The sequence below is a fragment of the Trichechus manatus genome, unplaced genomic scaffold, assembly GCF_000243295.1.
Source record: "Trichechus manatus latirostris isolate Lorelei unplaced genomic scaffold, TriManLat1.0 scaffold00046, whole genome shotgun sequence".
NCBI lineage: Eukaryota > Metazoa > Chordata > Mammalia > Sirenia > Trichechidae > Trichechus > Trichechus manatus.
This window is the reverse complement of record NW_004443982.1, coordinates 9,365,361-9,378,687: the sequence shown is the minus strand read 5'-3', so window position 1 is coordinate 9,378,687 and position 13,327 is coordinate 9,365,361. Positions and strand designations below refer to the sequence as shown.

General features: G+C 38.4%; 1 pseudogene; it reads left to right on the top strand.

The window, feature by feature from the left end:
• The window catches only part of LOC101350717 (ubinuclein-1-like), a 38,363-nt pseudogene that overhangs the window by 20,212 nt on the left and 4,824 nt on the right, over positions 1-13,327 (top strand).

Sequence of the window (13,327 nt, the reverse complement as noted above, 5' to 3'; positions counted from 1 at the left end):
TGGTACAACAACAGATACATAGACCAATGGAACAGAATTGAGAATCCAGACATAAATTCATCCACCTATGAGCACCTGATATTTGACAAAGGCCCAAAGTCCATTAATTGGGGAAAAGACATTCTCTTTAAAAAATGATGTTGCCATAACTGGTTATCCATCTGCAAAAAACTGAAACAAGACTGATACCTCACACCATGCACAAAAAGTAACTCAAAATGAATCAAAGACTTAAATAGAAAATCAAAAAAGATAAAGATAATAGAAGAAAAATAGGGAGAAAGCTAGGAGCCCTAATACATGGCATAAACACAATAAAAACCATAAGTAACACTGCACAGGCACCAGAAGAGAGACCAGATAATTAGGAGCTCCTAAAAATCAAACACTTATGCTCATCAAAAGACTTCACCAAAAGAGTAAAAAGACAAACCTACAGACTGGGAAAAAATTTTAGGCTATGACAAATCCGATCAGCATCTAATCTCTAAAATCTACAAGATACTGCAAAACCTCAACAACAAAAAGACAAATAATTCAATTAAAAAATGGGCAAAAGATATGAACAGGCAATTCACCAAAGAAATCTTCAGGCAGCTAACAGACACATGAAGAAATGCTCACAAACATTAGCCATTAGAGAAATGCAGAACAAAACTACAATGAGATACCATCTGACTCCAACAAGAATGGCATTAACCCAAAAAACACAAAAAAAAGTGCTGGAGAGGTTGTGGAGAGACTGGAACACTTACACACTGTTGGTGGGAATGTAAAATGGTACAATTACTTTGGAAATAGCTTTGGCACTTCCTTAAAAAGCTAGAAATAGAAGTACCATACGATCCAGCAATCCAACTCCTTGGAGTATATCCTAGAGAAATAAGAGCCATCACACGAATAGATATATGCACACTCATGTTCATTGCAGCACTGTTCTCAAGAGCAAACAGATGGAAACAACGTAGGTGTCCATCAATGGACAAATGGATAAACAAATTATGGTATATCCACACAATGGAATACTACGCAATGATAAAGTACAACGATGAAGTTGTGAAACATCTTATAACATGGAGGAAGCTGCAGGTCATTATGCTGAGTGAATTTAGTCAGTCACAGAAGGACAAATATTGTATAAGACCACTATTATAAGAACTCAAGAAAAGGTTTAACCACAGAAGAAAACATTCTTTGATGGTTACGAGGGTGGGAGGGAGGATGAGGGTGATTTGCTAACTAGATAGTAGACAAGAATTATCTTAGGTGAAAGGAAGGACAAAACTCACTACAGGGGAAGTCAGCACAACTGGACTAATCCAAAGCTAAGAAGTTTCCTGAATACAATCAAACACTTTGAGGGACACAGTAGCAGGGGTAGGGGTCTGGGGACCATGCTTTCAGGGAACATCTAGGTCAATTGGCATAACAAAGCTTATTAAGAAAATGTTCTGCATCCTACTTTCGTGAGTGGTGTCTGGGGTCTTAAAAGCTTGCAAGCAGCCATCTAAGATGCATCAGTTGGTCCCAATCACCTGGAGTAAAGGAGAATGAAGAACACCAAAGACACAAGTAAAGAATTAGCCCAAGAGACAGAAAGGGCCACATAAACCAAAGACTTCATCATCCTGAGACCAGAACTAGATAGTGCCCAACTACCACCAATGACCACCCTGACAGGGAACACAACAGAGAGTCCAGGATGGAGTGGGAGAAAGGTGGGGTGTAGAACTCAGATTCTAGTAAGAAGATCAGACTTAATGGTCAGACTGAGACTGGAGGTATCCCAGAAAGCATGGCCCCTGGATTCTCTATCAGCCCAGAACTAAAACAATTTCCAAGGCCAACTCTCCAAACAGGGATTGGACTGGACCGTGGGACAGAAAGTGATACTCATGAGGAGTGTGCCTCTTAGCTCAAGTAACTACAAGAGACTAAATGGGCAGCTTCTCTCCAGAGGTGAGATGGGAAGGCAGAGAGGGTTAGGAGCTGGTTGAATGGACATGGGGAATCAGGGATGGAAAGGAGGAGTGTACTGTCACAGTATGGGGAGAGCAATTAGGGTTACATAACAATGTATGTATAACTTTTTGTATGGGAAAAAATAGAAAAAGAAAAACAAGTTCAAATGGATTATTTAAAGTTATCCTATGATATGTTAATTTTGTTAAATGAAATAAATACTGGTAAAATGACTTAAAAAAATGACAGTGCTAAACTCATACCTATCAATAATTAAGCTGAATACAAATGGACTAAATTCCCCAATAAACAGACAGAGAGTGGCAGAATGGATTAAAAAAAAACACACAATCCATTTATACGCTGCCTACAAGAGACATACATTAGACTGAAAGACACAAACAAAAACTCAATAATGGAAAAAATATATCAAGCAAACAACACTCAAAAAAGAGTAGGTGTGGCAATATCAATCTCTGACAAAACAGACTTTAAAACAAAATCCACCACAAAGGATAAGGAAGGACACTATGTAATCATTAAAGGGTCAATACACCAAAAGGACATAACCATAATAAATATTTACCCACAAAACAACAGGGCTCCAAAATACATAAAACAAAAGCAGCATTAAAAACAGAAATAGATAGCTCCACAATAGTAGCAGGAGATTCAACACACCACTTTCAGTGAAGGACAGAACATCTAGAAAGAAGCTCAATAAGAAGATCTAAATGCCACAATCAAACAATTTGAACTCATAGACATCTATTGAACACTCCACCCAACAGTAGTCAAGTATACTTTCTTGTCCAATGCATATGGAACATTCTCCAGAATAGATCACATATTAGGCTATAAAGCGAGCCTTAACAGAATTCAAAACATCAAAATATTACAAAGTATCTTTTCTGACCATAAAGCCATAAAACTAGAAATCAATAACAGAAAAAGTAAGGAAAAAAATTCAAATACATGGAAACTGAACAACACTTTGCTCAAAAACTACTGGGTTATAGAAGAAATCAAGGAAGGAATAAAGAGATTCACAGAATCAAATGAGAATGAAAACACATCATACCAGAACCTTTGGGACACAGGAAAAGCAGTGCTCAGAGGTCAGTTTATAGCAATAAATGCACACATCCTAAAAGAAGAAAGGGCCAAAATCAGAACATTAACCCTGCAACTCAAACAAATAGAAAGAGAGCAGTAAAAGAAGCCCACAGACACCAGAGAAAGGAAATAATAAAAATTAGAGCAGAAATAAATGAAATAGAGAATAGAAAAGCAACTGAAAGAGATAACAAGACTAAAGGCTGGTTCCATTAAAAGAGCAACAAAACAGATAAACCACTGGCCAGACTGACCAAAAAAAAAACAGGAGAGGAAGCAAATAACCTGAATAAGAAATGATATGGGTGATATCACAACAGGCCCAACTGAAATTAAGAGAATCGTAACAGAATACTATGAAAAATTGTACTCTAACAAATTTGAAAACCTAGAGGAAATGGACAAATTTCTAGAAACACACTACCTACCCAAACTAACACAAACAGAGGTAGAACAACTAAATAAAACTATAGCAAAAGAAGAGATTGAAGAGGTAATTTAAAAACTCCCAACAAAAAAAAATCCCTGGCCCTGACAGGTTCACTGGAGAATTCTACCAAACTTTCAGAGAAGAGTTAACACCAGTACTACTACAGGAATTTCAGAGCATAGAAAAGGTTGGAATACTCCCAAATTCATTCTATGAAGCCAGCATAACCCTGATGCTAAAACCAGGTAAAGATGCCACAAAAAAAGAAAATTACAGACCAATATCCCTCATGAACATAGATGCAAAAATCACCAACAAAATTCTAGCAAATAGAATTCAACAACATATAAAAATAATAATTCACCATGACCAAGTGGGATTCATACCTGGTATGCAGGAATGGTTCAACATTAGAAAAACAGTGAATGTAATCCATCATGTAAATAAAACAAAAGATAAGAACCATATGATCTTATCATTGATGCAGAAAATGCATTTGACAAAGTCCAACACCCATTCATGATAAAAACTCTCAGCAAAAATAGGAATAGAAGGGAAATTCCTCGACATAATAAATGTCGTTTATACGAAGCCAACAGCCAACATCATCCTACATGGAGAGAATCCGGGAACCAGACAAGGATGCCCTTTATCACCACTCTTATTCAACGTTGTGCTGGAGGTCCTAGCCAGAGAGATAAGGAAAGAAAAAGAAATAAAGGGCATCCAGATTGGTAAGGAAGAAGTAAAAGTATCCTATTTGCAGATGATATGATCTTATACACAGAAAACTCCAAAGAATCCACAAGAAAACTACTAGAATTACTAGAAGATTTTAGCAAAATATCAGGATGCAAGATTAACACACAAAAATCAGTTGGATTCCTCTACACCAACAAAAAGAACCTGAAAGAGGAAATTACCAAATCAATACCATTTACGATAGCCCCCAAGAAGATAAAATACTTAGGAATAAATCTAACCAGAGACGTAAAAGACCATACAAACAAAATTACAAGACACTACTGCAAAAGACCAAAAGAATCCTAAAATAAGTGGAAAAACATACTTTTCTCATGGATGAGAAGACTCAACAATGTGAAAATGTCAATTCTACCCAAAGCCATCCACAGATACAATGCAATCCCAATCCAAATTCCAACTACGTTTTTTAAGGAGTTAAAGAAACAAATCACCAACTTCATATGGAAAGAGAAGAGGCCCTGGATAACTAAAGCATTACTGAAGAAGAAGAACAAAATGAGCGGCCTCACACTACCAGATTTTAGAACCTATTATACCACAACCATAGTCAAAACAGCCTGGCGCTGGTACAACAACAGATACATAGACTGACAGAACAGAATTGAGAATCCAGACATAAATTCATCCACCTTTGAGCAACTGATATTTGGCAAAGGTCCAAAGTCCATTAAATGGGGAAAAGACAGTCTCTTTAACTAATGGGGCTGGCATAACTAGATATCCATCTGCAAAAAACTGAAACAAGACCCATATCTCACACCATGCACAAAAACAAACTCTAAATGGATCAAAGACCTAAATATAAAATCTAAAACCATAAAGATCATGGAAGAAAAAATAGGGACAATGCTAGGAACCCTAATACACGGCATAAACAGAATACAAACCATAAGTAACAATGCACAAAAACCAGAAGAGAAACTAGATAACTAGGAGCTCCTAAAAATCAAACACTTATGCTCATCAAAAGACTTCACCAGAAGAGTAAAAAGACAACCTATGGACTGGGAAAAAGATTTTGCCTATGACAAGTCCAATCAGCGTCTAATCTTTAAAATCTACAAGTTACTGCAAAATCTCAACAACAAAAAGACAAATAACCCAATTAAAAATTGGGCAAAGGATATGAACAGGCACTTCACCAAAGAAAATATTCAGGCGGCTAACAGACACATGAGGAAATGCTCACAAGCATTAGTCATTAGAGAAATGCAAATCAAAACTACAATGAGATAGCATCTCACCCCAACAAGGCTAGCATTAATCCAAAAAACACAAAATAATAAATGTTGGAGAGGTTGTGGAGAGACTGGAACACTTATACACTGTTGGTGGGAATGTACAATGGTACATTTTGCCCTTCCTTAAAAAGCTAGAAATAAAAGCACCATAGGATCCAGCAATCCCACTCCTTGGAATATATCCTAGAGAAATAAGAGCCATCACATGAATAGATATATATACACCCGTGTTCCTTGCAGCACAATTCACAACAGCAAAGAGATGGAAACAACCTAGGTGCCCATCAACAGACGAATGAATAAACAAATTATGGTATATTCACCCAATGGAATGCTAAGCAATGATAAAGATAATGATGAATCCAAGAAACATATCACAACATGGATGAATCTGGAAGGCATTATTCTGAGTGAAATTAGTCAGTAGCAAAAGGCAAAAATTGAATGAGGCCACTATTATAAGAACTCAAGAAAAGATTTAAACACAAAAGTAAACATTCTTTGATGTTTACAAGGGTAAGGAGGGAGGAAGAGGGAATTCACTAACTAGACAGTAGACAAGAATTATCTTAGGTGAATGGAAGGACAACACACAATACAGGGGAAGTCAGCACAACTGGACTAAACCAAAAGCTAAGAAGTTTCCTGAACACAATGAAACACTTCAAGGGGCAGAGTAGCAGTTTTGGGGGTCTGTGGACCATGGTTTCAGGGGACATCTAGGTCAATTGGCATAACAAAGCTTATTAAGAAAATGTTCTGCATCCCACTTTGGTGAGTGGCTCTGGGGTCTTAAAAGCTTACTAGAGGCCATCTAAGATGCATCAATTGGTCCCAACCCACCCGGAGCAAAAGAGATTGAAGAATACCAAAGACACAAGGAAAATATTAGCCCAAGAGACCAAAGGGCCACATAAACCAGAGACTCCACCAGCCTGAGACCAGAAGAACTTAATGTGCCCAGCTACCACCAATGACCACCCTGACAGGGAACACAACAGAGACTCCCTGATGGAGCAGGAGAAAAGTGTGGTGCAGAACTCAAATTCACGTAAAAAGAACAGATTTAATGGTGTGACTGAGATTAGAGGAACCCCAGAAGACATGACCCCCAGACTCTCTGTTAACCCAGAACTAAAACCATTCCCGAAGCCGACTCTTTAGACAAAGATTAGACTGGGCTATAAAACATAAAACAACACTCATGAAAAGTGTGCTTCTTAGTTCAAATAAGTACAAGAGACTAAATGGGCAGCTCCTGTTCAGAGGCAGGATGAGAAGGCAGAAATAGATAGGAGCTGGTTGAATGGAGACCGGAAACCTGGGGTGGAGAGAGGGAGTGTGTTATCACATTATACGGATTGCAACTAGGGTCACATAACAATAAGTCTATAAATTTTTGTATGAGAAATTAACTTGAGCTGTAAACTTTCGCCTAAAGCCCAATAAAAAAATAAAAATAAAGAAGATCAAACACAGGACTTGACTGGGTTGGGGGATGGACATGATGAATCTGATTACTTCTTTGACTGACTTGGACTTGAAGTATATGATGTGCTTGTTTCTGCTTCTTTGACCACAAAATAAGGAGGATTTTACATGAACTTGAGAACTTTGCAGTTTAGACAAACATCAGAATCTGACGAGGACTTCATTAAAGAAAAGAAGAAAAATCACCAAAGCAGCAGAAATTGAAAGAAGGTAATAAGAAGATAAAGAAGAAAAAAAGATGACACTTTCGAGAAGGAGGAAAAATCAACAAAGGCTAGGTTTTCCAAAGTTGACTTACCAGCTCTCTATTCTGGTAAGGAGAAGAAGAAGAAATGCTCTTGGGCTTTGAGTGATAAAGAGCTATTAAAGAAATTTCTTAAAGAGAAAGAGGCCCAGGAAAAAAGGGACAAGGAGCATAAGCTTGTAACCATCTCATCAGCAGAAGCTCAGAGCCTGTGAGAATTGGAAAACCCCTCTGACTCCTTGCTTCTTCACCTCTGCTTCCGACAACGATTTGCTTCAGGCTGCCACTGCCATGGTCTCCCTAACTGATAACGGACTTGAAGCAGCTGCTCAGTAAGTCCCCCAGAAGGAATACCATGATACGGATGATGAAAGATTCCCTTGAGTGGGATTAGACCAGGAATTCAGTCAGCTCTCTTCCCCCATTCCCCCAAAGGCCTACCAGTGCCCGTGGAAAAGCACATTAAGGAGGTGCTCAGGCAGCAAGAGCTGCCGAGGGGGAGAGCAAACAATTCTTCACCCAGGAAATTATTATTGGGATCACAGTAGATATAGCCACCACCTGTCTGTCACTTTGTCATACTGTGCTGGCTTATGGGTTGCTATGATGCTGGAAGTCATGCCACCAGTTTAACAGAGCTTTCAGACCAAGACAAACTAGGAAGAAAGGTCTAGTGATTTATTTCCAAAAATTAGCCAGTGAAAACCCTATGGATCACAAGAGAATATTTTCTAATATAGGACTTCCAGGCAACATGGCACTATAGACAGAAGCACCATGCCGTCCCTCCACAGCAAAGATCCTAAAAACTACATCAAACAGAGACACACGCCACTCCTGAAACCCTAAGCATCAAATGAAGAGATAAAGAACTCAGCCAAGCACCAAATGGAATAAGAAACTGACAGAGAACAGAGAGCAAGGAAAGATACATGCAGAGGTCCCCTATCAGCTAAAGCAGCATGGATCGGGCATCTCGGACTCCTATCGGAGATCAGAGAACATGGGGTACAAGAAATCAGCTTCATGGAGCTTCCAGCAGGAGACAGAACAACCAGTAACCAGTGATATATGCTTTTCCACCACCCACCCTTCTTCACCCCAACTCAGCCTCCTCTGCTTCCTGCAGCCACAGTCTCTTGGCCGGGAAACACCAGCTTCACCTCAGAGCTGCTTAGATTCCACATGCCCATACTGGCCAGCTCCCTGAGTGCCATTTGTTGGCTGCTGATGTTGCTTTTTTCCCCTTCTTTAGATTTCTTCCTTACCTCTCACAACCTCCCCCTCCTCTCTCTCAAATATCTGGCTCTGTGTCCCATCTATGCTTCTTCCTGGAAGGCTGTGAAACACAGCATGACTGTGAAACTGCTTCCTGGCCCATGACACCATGTTGGTGGGACCGCCGGGGCTTTTTGTTTCTTCTGTTTTGATTTCTTTCTTTCTTTGTTTCCTTTTTCTTTTCTCAGCTTGGGAGCCCCTTCTAGCTGGGCAGTACTGTGCGGCTTGGGAGCTAGTCCCTTACTCTGTGCAGAGCCACAGTGACATCCCTGAGGGCATTTCTTTTTTCTTGTTTTTTGGGGGGTTTTATTTCTTTGTTTTGTTTTCTTCTCTCTCTTTCTCCCTTTTTGTCTTTTTTCATTTCTCAGTTTCTCGTCTCTCTATACTTACCTTCTCTTCTTGTCTCCTGAATACCCAGCACTGTGTAACACCTCTACCCCTTTTAGCCATGCTGTACTTCATGGCCTGGGAGCAACTTCCCCAGTCCTCGCAGCCACACCAGTGGGATCCCTGAGCAAGCTTTTTTTTCCTTCTAATTTTTATTTATTCATTTTTTTCATAACCTTTTTCTTTTTTTCTTTTTCTCCATTTCGCAGTCTCTCATCACTCCACTCCAACAGCAAACTCCCTTAGCACTCTTTTTTGTTTGTTTGTTTGTTCATATGTATGTTTTTGGCCACTGTTCCTCTCTCCTCTCTCTTCTCTTTCCCATACCCATCGTAGCTCCACACATCATAATCTCTCCCCTCCTTCCTGACAACCTGCACTGTGCACTGAACATCACACCCCCAAGCAGCACAGGCATGGCCTACCTGAACCTGCCATGCACTGATTCCCAGTCCGCCCTGTTGGACCTAGTATGTGCCATGAACAACTCATCCCAGCAACTCCCCTTCAGCTGGACATGCCCTGCTTTACCATAGCTGAGCAACTGACCCTGCCCACAGGAGAAGGAGGTGAAAAGTATCGTGCCTACAGACAAGCAAACAACAAAGAAAGCACAGCCTGCCTGCTCAGACATAACCAAATAAAGCAAAAAAAAAGGACAAAACAAACAAATCTACAATCAGTAAATGAGGAAAATAACTACTGAATGCCCCAAAGACAGCAGACAATATTAAAACATATACAAAAACATGACAGGATGGTTCCAGTAGGCATCAAAATAAATCACCAGCTGACTTTCCAGTTGAAGAAAAGTCACTAGAACTACCTGATAGGGAATCCAAATCTCTAATATTAAAAGCTATCCAAGAGTTGAAGCAAAAAGTAGACAAAAATGAGGAAAGAATAGACAAATTCATGGAAAATACAGACAAAAACTGGAAGAATTCAGGAGAATAATACAGGAACGAATACTAAAATAAACTCACAACTAGAAATCATACAAAAACAGCAATTAGAAATCCAAAAGGTAAACAACAAGATTTCAGAAATGGACAGTGTCATAGAAGGGCTGAGGAGCAGGTTTGAAACAATGGAAGACATGATCAGCGAAATTGAACACAAACACTTGGCTACAACTCTGTTTCAGGAAAAATCTGAAAAAAGAACGAAATGAAGAAACCCTGAGAATTATGTGGCATACAATCAAACGCAAAAATTCACGAGTGATCAGAGTTCCAGAACAGGGGGAGAAAACAGAAAACACCAAGTGGATCGTTGAAGAACTGCTGACAGAAAACTTCCCCAATATCATGAAAGATGAAAACCTGACCATCCAAGAATATCAATGAACCCCATATAGGATAGACCCCAAAAGAAAATCACCAAGGCATAACATAATAACACTCGCTAAAACTAAAGACAAACAAAGAATCCTGAAAGCAGCTCAAGAAAAACAAAAAGTCACATACAGAGGAGAAACAATAAGACTAAGCTCAGATTACTCGGCAGAAGCCATGCAGGCAAGAAGGAAATGGGATGACATATACAAAACCTTAAAAAAAAATTGCCAGCCAAGAATAATATATCCTGCAAAACTCTCGTTCAAATATGATGGTGAAATTAAGACATTTCCAGACACACAGAAAATAAGGGACTACGTAAAAACCAAACTAAACTTACAAGAATTATTAGAGGGAGTCCTTCAATCAGAGAACAAACAACATCAGAACACAGGCTGAATCTAGGACGCAGGATCATACCAGCCAGATACCAACCTAGGAAATGAACTCTCAAGGACTATCCAAAACCAAAAGAATTACAACAGGAAACCAGACAGGTTAATCTGTAAATGACAACAACATCAGAACAATAAAAGAGGAAATAAATGGTGTAGGTATAGAACCGTCTAATGGAGAAGAAGGCAAGGTGATATCAAGTAATAATAGACTGGTTCAAACTTAGGAAGAGAAGGGTAAATTTCAAGGTAACCACAAAGGAAGTTAACAAACCTACTCATCAAAATAAAGAAGAAAAACATAAAGACTCAGTAAAAAACAAAACTGACAAAACCAAAGGAAATGAAAAAAATCCACAAAGAAAAGAAATACAGCACAGGAGAGAAAGAGAAACACAGAGAATGTCAGCATCACAAAAAAAAGCACTACAGAATGACAGCAATAAACTCACACCTATCAATAATGACTGAATGTAAAATGCACCCACAAAGAGATGGAGAGTGACAGAATGGATAAGAAAACAGGATCCATCAATATGCTGTCTACAAGACACACACCTTAGAAACAAAGATGTAAATTTATTAAAAATCAAAGGATGGAAAAAAATACATCAAGCAAAAACAGCTACCAAAAAGAGCAGGAGTGGCAATACTAAACTCAGATGAAATAGACTTGAAAACAAAATCTACCATAAAAGACAAAGAAGGAAACTATATAATGATTAAGGGGACAATCCATCATGAAGACATAACCATAATAAACATCTACGCACCCAATGACAGGGCTCCCAAATACATGAAACAAACTCTAACAGCACTGAAAAGAGAAACTGCAGTTCCACAATAGTAGGAGACTTCAACACACCACTCTCTGTAAAAGATAGAACATCTAGAAAGAGACTCAACAGAGATACAGAAGATCTAAAGGACACAATCAGCCAACTTGACCTCATAGATATCTATATAGAACACTACACCAAACAGCTGCAAAGTACACATTCTTTTCCAGTGAACACGGAATGTTCTCCAGAATAGACCATATCTTAGGCCACAGAGCAATCCTCAACAAGATCCAAAAAGCTGAGATAATACAAAATATCATCTCTGACCACAACACCATCAAGGCAGAAATTAACAACAGGAAGAGCAAAGAAAAAAAATCATTTACATTGAAACTGAACAACACCTTGCTTACAAACCACTGGGTAAAAGAAGACTTCAGAGATGGAATCCAAAAATTCCTAGAATCAAACGAGAATGAAAACACATCATATCAAAACCTTTGGGACACAGCAAAGGCAGTCCTCACAGGACAGTTTATAGCAATAGATGCACACGTCAAAAAAGAAGAAACAGACAAAATCAAAACATCAACTACAAAACTGAAACAAATAGGAAGAGAACAGCAAAAAAAGCCCACAGCCACTGGAGGAAAGGAAATAATAAAGATCAGAGCAGAAATAAATGAAATAGAGAATGGAAAACCAATAGAAAGAATCAACAAAACTAAAAATTGGTTCTTTGAAAGAATCAACTACATTGACAAACCACTGGCCAGACTGATAGAAGAAAAACAGGAGAGGATGCAAATAACCCAAATAAGAAATGAAATGGGCAACATTACAACAGACCTAAATGAAATAAAAAGAATCAGAACAGAGTATTATGAAAAACTATACTTCAACAAATTTGAAAACCTAGTGGAAATGGATAAACGTCTAGAAACACACTACCTACCCAAACTAACAAGAAGTGATGTTGAAAATCTGAACAGACCCATAACAAGAGAAGACATTTAAAAGGTATTAAAAAAAACTCCCATCAAAAAAAAAACCCTGACCCACATGGCTTCACTGGAGAATTATACCATTCAGAGAAGAGCTTATACCAGTACTACTCTAACTATTTCAGAACATAGAAAAGGAAGCAACACTTCCGAATTCATTCTATGAAGCCAACATAACCCTGATACAAAAACCAGGCAAAGACAACACAAAACAAGAAAACTACAGACCAATATATCGCATGAATATAGATGTAAAAATTCTCAACAAAATTCTAGCCGATAGAATTCAGCATCATATCAAAAAAAAATAATATACCACGACCAAGTAGGATTCATACCAGGTATGCAAGCATGGTTCATCATTAGAAAATCAAGCAATGTAATCCACCACAAAGACAAAAGGAAAGAAAAGAATCACATGATCATCTCAATTGATGCAGAAAAGGCACTTGACAAAGTCCAACACCCATTCCTGAAAAAAACTCTCAATAAAATAGGTATAGAAGGGAAATTTCTCAACATAATAAAGGGCATCTATGCAAAACGAACAGCCAACATCATTCTTAATGGAGAGAGGCTGAAAGCATTCCCCTTGAGAAAAGGAACAATATAAGGATGCCATTTATCTCCACCCCTATTTAACATTGTGCTGGAAGTCCTAGCTAGAGCAATAACGCAAGAAAAAGAAAAAAAAAGGCATTCAAATTGGTAAAGAAGAAGTTAAACTGTCCCTGTTTGCGGATGATATGATACTATACATAGAAAACCCTAAAGACTTCATGAGGAAACTACACAAACTAATAGAAAGATTCAGCAGAGTAGCAGGATACAAGATAAACATACAAAAATCAGTTGGATTCCTATACACCAATAAGGAGAACGATGAAAAGGA